Consider the following 16,335-nt stretch of genomic DNA (forward strand, 5'->3'; position numbering starts at 1 on the left):
TCTCTCTCTCTCTCTCTCTCTCTCTCTCTCTCTCTCTCTCTCTCTCCCCTTCTATGATGGTAAAGTTCTCTTCTTCTTGTTCTTCTTTCTCTCCCACCCAACTTTTTTGCACTTTGCCCCTTCAACTTCTCTCTCTCTCTCTCTCTCTCTCTCTCTCTCTCCATCTAGAGAGAGAGATAGATAGATAGAGAGAGAGAGAGAGAGAGAGAGAAGGAGGAAAGGAGACATAATGGGAGTGGGATCTTTCTAACGAAAGAGATTGAGGGAGAAACAATGAGAAGGTTGTAGGAGAGGGATGCAGTCAAGCAAGGTGATGGTAGGAGGAGGAGGAGGAGGGGAGAGAGAGAGAGAGAGAGAGAGAGAGAGAGAGAGAGAGAGAGAGAGAGGGCGTGGACATGTTTAGCATAGAAGAGGTATAGAAACAAAGAGATAGGGAGAAAGAAATTGGCGGGGGCGGGCGGGAGAGAGAGAGAGAGAGAGAGAGAGAGAGAGAGAGAGAGAGAGAGAGAGAGAGAGAGAGAGAGAGAGAGGGTTACACAAGGGAGGGAGGGAGCGATGGACGGAAAGAGGGGATGGGTGAGAGAGAGGAAAGATATAGGTTAAAATGACATGTGGAGGCTAAAGGGGAGAGGGAGAGAGAGAGAGAGAGAGAGAGAGAGAGAGAGAGAGAGAGAGAGAGAGAAAAGAAGCATGCTAAAATGACACATGTAAGCCAAAGGAGGGAGACAATAGCGAAGGTATGTAATGGACAAAGGACATGGTAGTGAGATCGAGGGAGTGAGTGAAATCAAGGGTGGATACAATGTGTGTGTGTGTGTGTGTGTGTGTGAGAGAGAGAGAGAGAGAGAGAGAGAGAGAGAGAGAGAGAGAGAGAGAGAGAGAGAGAGAAAAGAAGCATGCTAAAATGACACATGTAAGCCAAAGGAGGGAGACAATAGCGAAGGTATGTAATGGACAAAGGACATGGTAGTGAGATCGAGGGAGTGAGTGAAATCAAGGGTGGATACAATGTGTGTGTGTGTGTGTGTGTGTGTGTGTGAGAGAGAGAGAGAGAGAGAGAGAGAGAGAGAGAGAGAGAGAGAGAGAGAGAAATTGTTGAGGAAGAGGTGTGGAGGTAGTGAGAGAAAGAGAGAGCAAGAGACGAGAGAGTAGAGGATAGGGAGGATGAGAGGGGATAGGTAGAGGTGGTGGAAGAGGAGTGGGTGGCTTAAGACGCCAACACTGGCCGGAAATAGTGGTGGCCAAGGAGGTGGTGTAACTTGGAGAAGAGTTGGTGGTTGTGCTGGCCAATGAGGGTGGCAATGGTGGTGCATTGGTGGATTCCTCCCAAAAAAAACACTCGCTCCAAAGCTCGCTTTGCTAAGCTCTCTCCATATCCAAACTCCTGTTTGTGACATTGTGTGAAAAAGGGACACGGTGTTATAGGTGCTCTTGTTCTTTAATTTTGCAGAGGGTGATTATTTTGGGGTGAACGCAATGCTAAAAAATGCATGTGAAATAGTTTGAAGTAGTATGTGACCCGCGTGTTGCCGCGGCTACATGTGCGTCAATTGAAGCAACCATTGTCTCCTTCCCTTCACAGGGAGGGAAAATGTGGACAAATGCCTATGATTCTCTCTCTCTCTCTCTCTCTCTCTCTAAGACCTACGAGATACACAACGATGCTGTAGAAAATGAAACATGATCTTCCTCTCTCAGACCTGCGATGTGCCACATCCATCTCTCTCTCTCTCTCTCTCTCTCTCTCTCTCTCTCACACACACACACACACACACACACACACACACACACACACACACACGTACGTACGCACATACGTTCGAGGCGTACCAACTTATCCACGAATGGCATAGCTCGTTGTTCGTTATTTTTCTAAGCTGCGAAGTAGAGCCACCCTTTTCAAAAACAAAAGTAATTACCCTTCAAAATTAAAGGTTGGAATGAAACTCCATGGCCTTGCTAAAGAGTTTAATAATATAAATACATATATAGTACTAAGTATTGTGACTTTTTGACACAATGAGAAGTAAAAAATAAGTCTTTTTATTCTTTACTATCACACTTCTCAAAACTAAGTCTTTTCATTTTCTTCCGTCATCGTCGTCAGAGTACTTGCTACTTACCCTTCACTTTTACATTTCAAACCAAATGACTTCTGACTTACCCTTCACTTTTACATTTCTAACCAAATGTTTCTTAAGGTTCTTGAAACGAAGGAGAGAGTGACACATGGATGCCCTCTCCTTCCTTGAAAATTTCAAGCTTTATATATAGTATAGAAGGGAGTGTACTCCTTTTAGGTGTATGTGAAAATAGCGGAACACAGGTTGAATGAGTATCATTGCACTTACAAAGACTATCACTTACAAGGCTTTTCGAGTGGTGTACAAGATTGCTGTTGGGACTACGTCACTCAACGTGGCCTATGGGTTGAATTCAATATTGTCAATAGAATTCTTGAACTCCACCTCGAGAATAGCCAATAGAGATGGAATAGATGAGACATAAGAATTTTGCGTGGCTAAATTGACTAGAACACTTAGATGCAAGTGTTCTAGTCAATTTTGTGTGGCTAAATTGACTAGAACACTTAGATGCAAGTGTTCTAGTAATGGGAATATATGACCAAAAGAGGAGACATGACCAAGGTGTCAAATTTTTTATGCCTATAAATATTCCAAAAAATGTTTTAAGGTTCAAGAAAGGAAGGTTGTCAAAAATGAGCATTGCATAGTGAAAGGTGTCAAATTTTCTATAAATATTCCCCAAATGTTTTAATAATTGTGCCCACTAAGACAATGGTCACACGAGGCTTAGTTATCAATTATTTGAACAAATAACTAAGCCTCATTCTTGGTCACACGCACAAAGGAGCATTAAATGAGTTACTAAGCCTACCCTTTGTAACTATGTCAATTTTGGCATAGTTGTGAAGTTCAAGGGATAGTTGGGAGAAGGAATGAATAATTAAGCCTCACGTGACCATGCAAGAGGCTTAGTTATTCATTTAATGCTTTGTATGGGCATAGTTGGCATAGTTATCAATAATTGATAACTAAGCCTCACGTGACCATGCCCTAAGGTAATATTACTTATAGAGGGTACAAGATTGATCATGAGTCCCTAGGTGTGCAAGTAAATCAATTCAAATATGTTAAACTGAGGAATAGCTCAACAACTTCATGAATGGGCTGCTCCAACTTTCCATCCCCTTGGTTTCCAAGCATGCTTGGAACCTCAAGCTACAAGGTTGGAAAACCTCATCTCTCCAATATTTCCTTCTTGAAATGCAAACCCACATTGTGAATGTACACCTAGCCATAACCAAGAAAGTAGAAGCAAAGCTTTTCCGGAAGAAAACCATCAACAACAATGAAGAGATCCTCTCCCTTCTCAAGGAGTAAATCATTAAGAAACTTGTCCAGCAAATGTTGGCAGAGCAATTCAAGACAAAGCTCTTCAAGTGCCAAGTTTCCCCATTGTCCTCCCCGACTAAGCCTTTCATGCCTTCCCCTAAGAAATCTTCCCATCTGCCCCAATGTATGCCATTTGAGGGTGGGCATCTTTGTCAAACTCTCGTGGATGTACCCTCCTGTATTTATGGACCTCAAATTCCACACCATCAACACCCCTGTGCAAGATCACTCCCGAGCTGCCAACCCACAAAGGAAAGACAAGGAGATAGTTTTTGCTCCCACTTACAAACCCTAAAGGCTAGAAGCTCCTAATCTTTGGTGAGGATCATGTTTTCTCTTTGAAACATGATATCTCGAATTTTATGGTACACAACTTTTCACATCGGGCTTCTTCCTCTTTGAGAGGTGATTTTTCCTCCCCCCAGTAAACCCTTCCCCTCCAAGCTTTTTGTGGTTGTATAGTTCTTTTTCACCAGGTTTAATTTTCTGCTAGCATAGGAGATAGGAAAATCCATTGTTCCTTCTCTCGGGTGGGCTAAGATGCAACCAATAGCATAACTTGAAGCATCAACATGTACATGGAACCTGTTTGGAGCTTTTAGTATTGGTGTTGAGCTCAAGGCTTGCTTAAGCTTTTGGAAGGATTCCTCACATTCATTAGTCCATTCAAAGTGAGTGATAAGGCTATATATGGGCTGAGAAATTACCGCCTACATGTAGATAAATCTATGACAGTAACTGCAATGTCCCGTAAATTCCTTCACTTCTTTGATGGTTGTTGGCCTAGCCATTTCCGCAATCACTGCCACCTTTTTCATGTCTATGGCTATACCATTTTTTGACATAAAATGTCCAAGAATTTTGCCTTGTCTAGCCATAAAAATGCATTTTTTCAGGATTTAAGCAAATTCTATATAGACTCCATTTCTCAAAGACACATGGTATATTCATAATGACTTTTTTGTTATGTGGAGTGCACACAAAGATCATCCATGTGTACTTACAAGAACTTTCGCAGATACTCCTTAAAGGCACGACTCATTAACCTCTAGAATGTTGCTAGTGCATTGGTCAATTTGAAAGGCATTACTCGATAAGAAAAAATTCCCCACTCCGTGATGAAGGCTGTTTTATGTTGGTCCTTGGGATCGATAGTCAATTGGCTGTATCCAGAGAAGCCATCTAAAAAGCTATAGGCTTCCTTGCTAGCTACTTGTTCTAGCACATGATCGGTGATGGGAAGAGGATAATTATCGTGTATAATGGCGGAGTTCACCTTTTTGAGATTACATACACTCTAAGTTTTTTATTCTTTTTAGGCACCACTACAATTGATGAAACCCAATCAGTGTGTTCTATTTCATAGATAAACTCATCCTTCTTGAGTTTCTCTATCTCTTCCTTGATTTGTTGGCAAAGGTCTCATTATTGGTGTATGGTCTTTGTTTGTTGCTTGGCTTAGCACCATCTCTCATAGGGATAGTGTGCTAGCATATGACAGGATCCACCCCTTTGAGATCTCTATAAGAGCATGCAAAAACATCCTTGTATTCTTTTAATGTTCTCATGAGAATCTCCTCCTTTTCTTGCGATAGATCCTTGGCTATGTATGCCAATATTGGCTCTTCTCTCGGCTCTACAAGGTCAATTTGTTTGGCATTTTTTGGCCCTTCATAGGACTTTTCTGGTTCTATTCATTGTCACAAAGGTTTCTCTACAATGATCATGCGATCTTGTAAAGTGTATTTCTTATAATGCATTGGAACACTAATTTTTCTTGTTTTGTCACTATTTGATTCCATTTTCGTGGTCCATACTTCTTTCAAGGTTCGTTTTAGTTCTTTGTATTTTGCTTTTTGCTACATCTTGGTCATCAGAGGTTCTTTCCCTTTGATTTTATCTGGCTTAATTGACCTTGGTTTTGTATATTTGCATGCTCTACGTTTGGATAACTTCTAGTTATGTTGTCTTTTATGCAGTCCACTGCGTTCACTTTCATCAAGAAATTGAGTGTCGATTTCCAATGGCCGTTTTGTAGTTTTCTTCCTTAAGTTATGGTCTCATTTTTTTTGGTATCTTTGTTGGCGCCTTTGGTGTTGGTTTGGAAACTCAAAAAATCTTTCTTCCCCTCCTCTGAGTAGAAGCTTGGATCTTACCTACTCCTTCTCAGAGTCCGATCCCTCTGTTGTAATTGGTTCTTGTTCCCACTCGTCTATAGCATCATAATAGTGATCACAAAAGACTTGTTGCTCCTTGATCATCTCAATAGATATCATTTGGATAGGGACGAGTCCAATTCCTGTATTGCTCATCCTTGTAACAACGGTCTTTTTAGTTCACTCGAGTGACTACCCCTACTTGTTTCAGGTAGAGATAGTCGTTGCCATAGTCTTGAATTCTGTCTCATAAAACAGTCTTCCCGAGATGATTTTGTACTTGAGTTTCTTTCCAAAGTCTAAAATGGAAAAAGTGTGCTAGTAGGAAATCCCGCAGGAGGTGACTATCACTTTCTCTAGTAGACCCATTGGTTTCTCTATGTGTCTATCCGTCAATTACAATTTCATCCTTTTTTGTCTAATTGTTGGCTTCCCCCAAGCTTCCCAAACAGCTTTGGTTGCTATGGCTATGCCTGCTCCACTGTCTAAAATAGCCATAGTTGTTACATCATTGTACTGTACTGGAAGGTTCGTGTTTTCCTCATTCCCTTCATAGTAGTCCCCGACCTTATTCATAGGTACCAACTTGACAAGTCTAGTCTATGTCTCTTCTTTTTGCATTTTTTCCAGGTTCATTTGAGATACTCCTTTCAATCCCATCCTTCCCATGGTAGTTTGTGTATATCCCCTGTTGAGATGTCGAGCTCTACATCTTGAGTTGGCATCCACTACGGGTCTTGGCCGCTTACGGCATTTACTCACTGGCGCATTAGGTGACCGACACGGAGGATCTCTGCTAGTGATTCTACAGCTGGACTACACTTATAGTGCCAGCCTAGTACGCTTCTAGCGAGTTCACACTTAGTGACCGCATGTACATATGTGCTACTTTTCAGTTTTAGCACTAAGTCATTTTGTACTCTCTTTTCTGTGAGAAGAAGAAGAAGCTTTCCATCTCTGTGTGCTTTGTGCTTGTCTTGTGTAGCTCTCTTGCATCCTCTTTCTTTACATGGTATCAGAGCTTGGTGCGGGCAAGAGAGGCTAAGAGAGCAAGAGCATCACAATCCCTTCGTTCGCAATCCACGACCAGAGTTTCTGAACAGGTCTCCAAAGTGCAGTACACAGAGATTTACTGTACAAGTACAGTGGTTGTATGTACGCTTGATTGTGGACACTCGTTGAGTGTAGAAAGCGTTACAGGTACCACGATAGCAGGTTCAACAGATTTGCAGGTTTTTGTAGATTGCAGCTATTTTTTCTTAGTGCTTCAAGATGTCTGACAGTTTAAGTCAGATTGTCATTGAGAAGCTTGAGAAAAATAACTACCCTGCATGGAAGTTCAGAATAACAAATTTCCTAAAAGGAAAAGGTTATGTAGAAGGAGACAATGAAAAGGAACCAGAGATTCCCAAGGCAAATGCTACAGCAGAACAAAGGAAAGCTTTGAGGGACTGGCAACAAGGCCAGAGCAAAGTGATGTATTGGCTTTCTATGAGCATCACAGATGGCATGATGGGCTATCTATAGGATGCTGAAACACTCGCCATTGTATGGAAAAACTTAGGCAGAGTGTTCGAGGTGAACACCAAGGCCAGGAAGCTTCAACTAAAGTCGGAGCTAAATCAGGTTAAGAGGAACAACCTCTCCATCAATGATTATGCTTTGAAGATCAAGAGTATCATTGAGGCTCTTGGATCTATTAAAGTCTCAGTGGAAGACGATGACATTGTCCGTGCATGCTTGGATGGCCTAGGAGATGAGTATGTACATTTCAGATCTTCCATGAATACAAGAAACGACATCCCCGTGTTCCAAGATTTGATTTCTATGCTTATTCTTGAGGAGAAGAACCTTGACACATCTTCTTCTCATGGTAGAAATAATTCTGAACAGGACTTCTATTCTAACTCCAACAGAGGTAGAGGTAGAGGTCGTGGTCGAGGCCCAAGGGGTTGCAGGGGCCAATTTCAAGAAGGTCAATCAAATCAAAACAATACAGATGGCAGGGGAAACTAGTCTCAAGGCAGGGGGAGTCAAAGAGGTCGTGGTGCAGGATCAAGCAGGCAGCAACATACTGCAGATAGCAGAGAATGTTGGACTTGTGGTGGAAGAGGTCACATGTCACGTGACTGTCCAAAGGGAAAAGCAAGTGGAAAGAGAGAACATGGCAACTATGAATCTACTAGCAGAGATGCAGATGACAGCAAAAACGAGCGCATGTTTGTTATGCAGCATGTAATGAATACAATGACTGCAGAGAATTCCACCCAAGATGATGTTTGGTATGTGGATTCAGGTGCCTCTAATCACATGACGTCTCGTGGAGAGTGGCTTAGAGATATGTGCAAACCAGATGTGTCAGGCTATGTGCAGACAGGAGATGACACAGCTCACCCCATTGCTCATATAGGGGACATACCTCTAAATACAAAGAGTGAGAAATCAAAGTTCTTAGCAGATGTACTTCATGTCCCAAACATTACAAAGAATCTTGTTTCTGTTGGACAAATGGTTGAGCAGGGTTTGCAGGTTCGTTTCAATCCGAATGGCTGTTATGTAGAAGATTTCCAGAATGGCTGTAAGCTGATCACAGAGGGCAAATGTGTGGGCAGAATGTTTACGCTGAATGTAGACATGCCTGAGGTAAAAGCTGCATTATTTGCACAGGGCACAGGTGTTGTGGCTGATGTTGACATTTGGCACAAACGCATTGGCCATGTCAATGAGCAGAGATTGCGCAGCATGCAATCAAAACAGATTGTAAAAGGTTTGCCCAAATTCAAGGTCGATGGTATGCATAAAGTGTGTGCAGCATGCCAGTTTGGAAAACAGTCAAAGGGCTCATTTCCACATGAGCACAATGTATGTAAAAAGCCACTTGAGGTGGTGCACACAGATGTTTGGGGTCCAACCGATATTGCAAGTATACATGGTTGCAGGTATTATGTCTCTTTCATTGATGACCATACAAGGAAAGTATGGGTCTACTTCATGCGTACCAAAAGTGAAGTGTTTGGTCACTTTCAGGATTTCAAAGTCATGATTGAGAAGGAGAGAGATATGCAAATCAAGACATTGAGGTCAGATGGAGGGGGAGAGTACTTCTCCAACGATTTTTTAGATTTTCTGCGAATGCATGGTATACGCAGGCAGTTTACATGTAGATATACTCCACAACAGAATGGGGTCGCAGGAAGGAAAAATAGGCACATTGCAGAGGTTGCACGTGCATTGATGAATGAGAAGAAAATGCCTCATCATTTCTGGGCTGAAGCTATAAATACAGCTGTGTACATTATGAACAGTACACCTACAGCTGCGGTGCATGATGTAACACCTGAGGAAAAGTTTACAGGTACAAAGCCTGATTTGGCACACTTGAAAGTGTTTGGCTGCATAGCTTACGTGCATGTACCAGATGAGTTGCGTAGGAAATTGGATCCTAAAGCAGAGAAATGTATTCTTGTGGGATATTCCCTTGAACAAAAGGGGTATATGTGCTACAATCCTACTACACGAGAATTACGACTGAGCAGAGATGTAGTCTTTGATGAGATGAGCAGCTGGTACAGTAATGCACATGGCACTATTGGGGCTGATGTAAAAGATGATGTGGTTGTACAAAATATGAGGCCACAGTCACAGGTTTTCAGTGGACCACAAGAGTCGTCTTCTCGTGGCTCTGTTGAGAAGCCATGGAATGGTAGACTACGTACGCAGGTTACTCCACCAATAGGTACAGGGAATGTATCACGAAAAGAAAAGGAAAAGGTTGATGAACCTCTCTTTATGGCTGATGCATCATCAGGTTTTTCACATGTAGACATGGATTCAGATGGTTCTGAACAAAGTCTTGATGAGGAATTTGGAATTTCGGCTGTCAGGACACCTGGTGTGAGGAAAGTACAAGAAGATGCTAGAGGGCAAAGGAGTGACCCAGGACCGCGCATATCTAACAGAGTCATAAATCCAGTTCAGAAATTGACTTATGATGGGTATCTAGCGCATCACCAAGCCTACATGGCTAAGGTGATATAGGATGTGGAGCCCACATGTTTTGAGGATGCAGTTGGAAATGTGCATTGGGATGATTCAATGAATGAAGAGACGGCTGCATTGGAAGCAAACGACACATGGGAGTTGGTGCCATTGCCAAGTGGCAAGAAAGCTATTGGCTGTAAATGGGTGTATAAAACCAAGCATAAGGCTGATGGTAACATTGAGCGTCACAAGGCAAGGCTGGTCGTAAAGGGTTATGCACAGACGTATGTCATAGACTATGAGGAGACCTTTGCTCCAGTGGCAAAGATGACGACTGTGAGAGCTGTCATAGCAGTGGCTTCATCTAGAGGATGGATTATGCATCAAATGGATGTAAAGAATGCCTTCTTGAATGATGAGTTGCAAGAGGAAGTGTATATGGATCAGCCACCTGGTTATGTCGATCCAGCTTACCTAGATTATGTATGCAGACTTCTCAAAGCTTTGTATGGTTTGAAGGAGGGCTATAGAGCATGGTATGACAGGATTGCCAAGTATCTTGTCAGTATTGGGTTTAGGAGAGCTCATGCTGATTATTCACTCTATGTACGTGAGAGTGATGTGGGGATTGTGGTCATTACCATATATGTAGATGACCTTATTATTGTGGGTGACAATGCTATGGAGATTGACCATGTGAAGGGTCTTCTCAAACAGGAGTTTGAAATGAAAGATTTGGGCGAGTTGCTCTACTTTCTTGGCATTGAGGTGATCAAGACTCCAGAGGGTGTATGGCTGTCACAAAGACAATATGCTTTGGACATGTTGTCAAAGTATCGTATGGCTGATTGTAAGCCAATTTCTATTCCCTTGGATGTGAATGCAAAGCTGAGTGTAGAGAAGGGTGATGTTGTTGAGGATGTCAAGATGTACAGGAAGATTGTGGGTAGTCTAATCTACTTGACTATCACAAGGCCAGACTTGAGCTACACAGTAGGCTTGGAGAGTCAGTTCATGCAACTTCCGAGGAAGCCACATTTGGATGGAGTACGACACACACTTTGGTATGTGCAAGGGACTCTTGACTACGCATTGTTCTATGCAGCAGATGCGCCATTAGCATTGTATGGGTATACAAATGTAGATTGGGCAGGTAGCATTGTTGATAGGAGATCTGCGAGTGGCTTCATGTTCTCTTTTGGGAGTGTTGCTGTTACTTGGAGCAGCAAAAAGCAGCCTACGGTTGCTTTATCGAGCACAGAGGTGCAGCAGTTGCGGCGTGCGAGGTAGCTTGGCTACGCACATTACTTGAGGACTTGGGAGTGCAGGTGGACCAGCAGATTGTCATCCATTGTGACAACCTCAGCAGCATGCAGTTGGCTAGGAACCCAGTGTTCCATGCCAGGACCAAGCACATAGAGGTCCATTACCACTACGTTCGAGAGCGAGTGTTGGCGGGCGACATCGACTTGGTCTACGTCAGCACAGAGGAGCAGATAGCGGATATCTTTACCAAGGCCCTCGGAGCTGAGACGCTTCGATGTTTTCGGACTATGCTTGGACTCTGCGACATGCATAGCTCGAGGGGGAGTGTTGAGATGTCGAGCTCTACATCTTGAGCTGGCATCCACTATGGGTCTTGGCCGCTTACGGCATTTACTCACTGGCGCGTTAGGTGACCGACACGGAGGATCTCTGCCAGTGATTCTACAACTGGACTACACTTATAGTGCTAGCCTAGTACGCTTCTAGCGAGTTCACACTTAGTGACCGCATGTACATATGTGCTACGTTTCAGTTTTAGCACTAAGTCATTTTGTACTCTCTTTTCTGTGAGAAGAAGAAGAAGCTTTCCATCTCTGTGTGCTTTGTGCTTGTCTTGTGTAGCTCTCTTGCATCCTCTTTCTTTACATCCCCATAGGTGTAGTCTCAGTCTCAGCAGCTCACCCAAAAGGATTGTTCACTAAATTGCTATCGACATAATGGATTGTGAATTAGCCACATCCAAAGTTTGTATTGGCCTTTCCACTTTTGCTGTTTTGCAGACCATTGATTTCTCTTCATTCTCCCCTAAGTAAGATGGTAGTGTCTGCAAGGTTTTAGCTTTTGTAGAGTTTGACTGTCCAGATCCCCAATCTCCATACAAAAACTATTCGTCTAGTTTCATGGGTGATTTGCCAAATTAAAATTCTTTTATTGGTGTTGCTTTCAGAGTCAAGCTCCCATCTTTTGCTTCCCTAACTCATTTCCACAGATAGTTTGGCCAAGTGTCTTCAACTATCGGCACCCCATCCCATCCTTCTTCATTATCAAGAACTTCCAGTTTAGGTTGTTGTATTTCATCATTTTTCAAATTTTTGACCTTTCCTTTTCTCGAGTTTTTTCTCTTAGGATTTTGGTCTTAGCTTCTTTCAGTTCTCCTACATCTTCCTGCTGAGGATTCTGTTTTTCCATCAAAGCTTGTGTGATTTGCACCAGATTTCTGTAAGCTTCTAATTTAGCTGCTTCCATTTCAGGCATTGAATAATTTTTCCATTAGTTTTCCAAAGTTTGCTCCTCTTTTAGTCCAACTTGAAAAACTTGCAAAGCTACATTGATTGGTTTGTAAAAATTTTCAACAAAAACAGATCCAGCCGATTTTGGTTCGGGTTCCTTAAAGTCTTTTGAAGGAGTCTGTATCTTTTTTGGTCTCCTTTTGTATCTTCCCTTTGATCTTCTTTTGTTGTTTTTGTCTCTTGAGTTTGTATCTTTTGAGTCTTTCTTTCATGGAGTTTTTGGAGGAATTGCTAGATTTATCCAATCCATTTGTGTGTTTCTTTTTGTTTTGCTTGGTTTGTGCTCTAGTCATCACTTGAACAGGAATTATCAGTTCCATTTCTGATGAACTACTCAGCACCACTTAAACTATGTTTAAGGCAGTTTTTTCTTTGTTTGTCGGATTCCTAAGGAAGTCCTGAGGAAAGTATCCACCTTTGCATCCGCATGCTCCATAATATGCCCCTATAGGTCTCACATTCTTATCCAGTTCAGGACAATCATTTTTCCAATGGTCATCCACTCCACAATTTTGACAATTTTTGCTTTTTGGTTTGGGCATTGGCTTGACCATAGGTGGCCTCACCCCCTAGTTTGCAATAAAATAAAAAGGTGTTGTATTAGTGGGTGTTTGGCACATCGGCTTGATAGGGACTAGAATTGGTTGGCTAAACCACTCTTCTTCAATCCCCATTGTTACTCAACTAGTCTCGAGATATGGAATAACGGGTACTAGCACATGTTCCTCAGTTTGCTCCTTAGACACTCTATACTTGATCCTTATAGATCTAATCCTTGTAAGTGGAGGTTGTTGACCTAATAGTGGTTGAGGTTGCTCCACATTCATGGGTGATCTTTGTATGAGTGTCATATTGGGTGGGTATCTATACATGGGTTGCCCGTGTGGCCTCATTGGCATATACAGGATATTTCCATCATATTTTGGCTTGTAATAGCACTCATTTGCCTCATGATTTGTCCATTTTCCTTCAATAGTGCACCATTTTTATTAGGAAGTGAATGGGGGCCTCTTTATTTGGAAGTTTAAGGGAATGCTTAAAGCTTAAGCCAAGTTTGACCAAGCCTAAAGATAGGGCAAAAAGGCCTATGCTGAGATTTAAGAAAATCCATTTTATTATTTTGTATTTGAAAATAGTCTATTTAGCAACCCAAAAGAGAGGTGGGTAAATGACTTTTAAAATGTCCTTTTCCTACCCCTCTTCTCTCTGTAACATATAAAACACTCTCTCTCACTTAGATCTCATTAAAGGAGACACATTTCAACCCCTCTGCCTGAAAAGAAAATTTTCCACATTCTCTCAATGCATTCTCTCTCTAAAATGTGATCCATCTCTCTCTCTTTCTTCCCCCCCGGCTCCCAATCATTAAGAAACATTCTTTGTTGCCTACTTTTGATAGAGTACAGATCCTCCAAGGTTGCAGATTTGCCCGCTCTTCCACTCCCTCTTCCTTTACTGTCTTTCTACCTCCCACTCTCTCTCTCTCTCTCTCTCATGCTTCTCCCTAGCTCCAACTGAGAGCATGGAAAACTCCATTACCTCTGTGTGCAACAACATTTCTCTCTCTACACTCATGATCAACAATTTAAATTCAAAGAAGATTGAGCTACACTCCCTCTCTTTCTTCCCTCCACAACATAATTCTTTTCTCCTATCTCTAAGTACTCCCCACTTATTTTCTCCATAGCCACCTTCATCTGCTTGTAGTAGTCACCATTACACATTCTCTCTCTGATTTGCTTGATTAGCTAACACAAATGTCATTCAATCCCCTACCACTTCAAGGCATTACTAAGAAGACAAAACGATATTGATTAAATGTTGATTTAGAGCAGGAGTACGCTATTGTGCAAAATTTGGCACATCTAGTCCCAATGGATGCAAGTAAATCAACTTATGGATTGATGGTTATATTTATCCTGGCGATCCAATGACCAATGCATCGCCGCCCTTTCATAATTTCACTGAGCTAATGTGTTTTATTGAAGATGGGAGAGATGGATTGTTTGGCTATTGCTGGAGATTATATTCAACTTTCTTCAATGAAAGGGAAGCAAAAAAAACATCTTTGTGCTACCTATTCATCATTGCAAGAGAAGTATGTGAAAGAAATTCAGCAAGTCAAAGAGGAAGCCAATGAGAAAACAAAGCAGCTAAATGATGAGATGGAAAAGCTTAATAAAAAAGTAGAGCATCAAAAAATGGAGCAAGAGCGTCATCTAGATAATTATGTTCAGCTATAACACACAACACATAATATGCGCCGGCGAATTGATCATCTCACACACATTCCATTGGGCTACCACATTCGCAAGCGCAAAAGACATGCGATGTCTATGCTATCTTCAAGCGGTGGAGCTCAAAAGAAACGTATCCATCAAACTCGTAGGGATACAAATGCAAGCTTCTAATTTATTATATTTTTTTGCAGGTTGCTGTAATATTTTTTCAATACGAAAGAACTTGGCTCGGATGATGATGGGAATCGATTTTGATGCTCAAACAAGTGGACATACTCAGTTGCATTATATCATCAAGCCAAATGAGTTGGTGGCGTGACTAGATGATCCATCCAATGCTTGCATTGTTAATGTTTTGAGCCAGAAGTATTTCAGTGAGCTAAAGAGCATTGTGTTGCCTCAGGAGATGATGGAGTTTTGTGACAGTGTAGGAATAAGTTTCAAGGCCTACAAAGCTTTTTGTATAGAATTGTCACACTAGGTCATAGAGAAAAAGGTTTGTTTAGGTTGCTGCCAACACCTTACAGTGTCAGCGTCGTGAAAAGGTGCACCAATAATGATGTTGCAATCTTGTTGGGTAGATTTTAATATGTGTAGGATGCCCTACCATTAGAAGAGAGAAAATTCTTTTGTTACAATGAGTTCAATAATTTCTATGTTGACTTGTTGAAGCTCCAGGAGTCAATGATCAGATTTTATGGGTTGACACAGCATGAGTGTGATGAAAAAGTTATATTTGTGATGAAGCTTGATGAGTTCCAGATTGTCAAAGGTAAACGGATCAAAAGGATAAATGTTACACTTATTAACAGATCCTTGGTGGGTGTCAATGTTGAGCTAAATGCCAAAGAGAAGGGAAACACCTATTTAGGTGTTCAGTCAGAGAAGAATATTTGGTGGTTAGTAGCTTTTCATCTCTCACATGAGACACATGAGTCCCTCAAATGGTATTTTAATCACACCCCAATTGTTGATGTCATTCGATAACAACAAGAAGGACAATGATTGCAGTTTCAGGTATGAGTACGTTCCAAGTGGAGTGACATTTGGGAGAAGACTTGAAAACTCTCAAGTGTATGTTCGGGTGCAAGCAAGGTGCAGTGAACCTCTTTCCATGCATTTATTGCTACCACAGTAAATTCTCATTAGGAACCGAGGGTAAGGATGCATAGGCCAGCAAGTCAAAGGGCGGTAAGGGTAAGGGTGGCAAAGCTACAGTCTGCAAAAGGTGTGTCCACTACACAAACAGTGGGTAAAGCACTACAACAATGGTTTCAAGGTATCCACAGTCGTAACCAGAGTGTACTCCCTAATAATCAAGACATGGACGATCCAAATTGGGATCCTATTCTATCGATTCCTATGATAAATGTGCATATGAAGAGTGCATATGTGCACTCTTCATGCCTGTCTACGAATCCTTGACAAGTTGATTATGCTCCATATTTATTATGCTTGGAATATGGAGCCTACAGAAAGAAAAGAAGAGTGTATAAGAGAACTCAAATCTATTCTATCAAGCATTGGTCTACATGGGGGTGTAATTGAGTTATTAAAGGACAAGAAGGCATCTAGAAGTACACAAGATCGTCCTAATAAAATATGTATGGGCAGTAGTAAAGCTAGGCATTTTCTTTCAGACTATTTTGACTCCAAAGTCCCAATGAGTCTCAATTCTGAAAAAAGGTGTGTGACATTACCACCTAAAGAGGTAATGAAGCAGTCCTAGGAATTAAGTGTGCTCGTGTGTGGCAGTCTATAGATGATATTTTTTGTTTGCTTGAAAAGACAAATCTAACTTGTGCTGAGATATCCACCTTAAAATTGTAATTAATAGTTTCATAGCACAATAGGTGGATGCCTTGGGGGGGGGGGGCGGGAGACATACATAACACATTACATGGTGGGTTGAACACCTTGTCTTTGTAGTAAAAAAACATCAGTGTTTGAACTAAAGTGTTAACCCTCACGGCACACAGACACCCTA

The sequence above is a fragment of the Adiantum capillus-veneris genome, chromosome 21, assembly GCF_014529385.1.
Source record: "Adiantum capillus-veneris isolate H3 chromosome 21, ASM1452938v2, whole genome shotgun sequence".
Classification (NCBI taxonomy): domain Eukaryota; kingdom Viridiplantae; phylum Streptophyta; class Polypodiopsida; order Polypodiales; family Pteridaceae; genus Adiantum; species Adiantum capillus-veneris.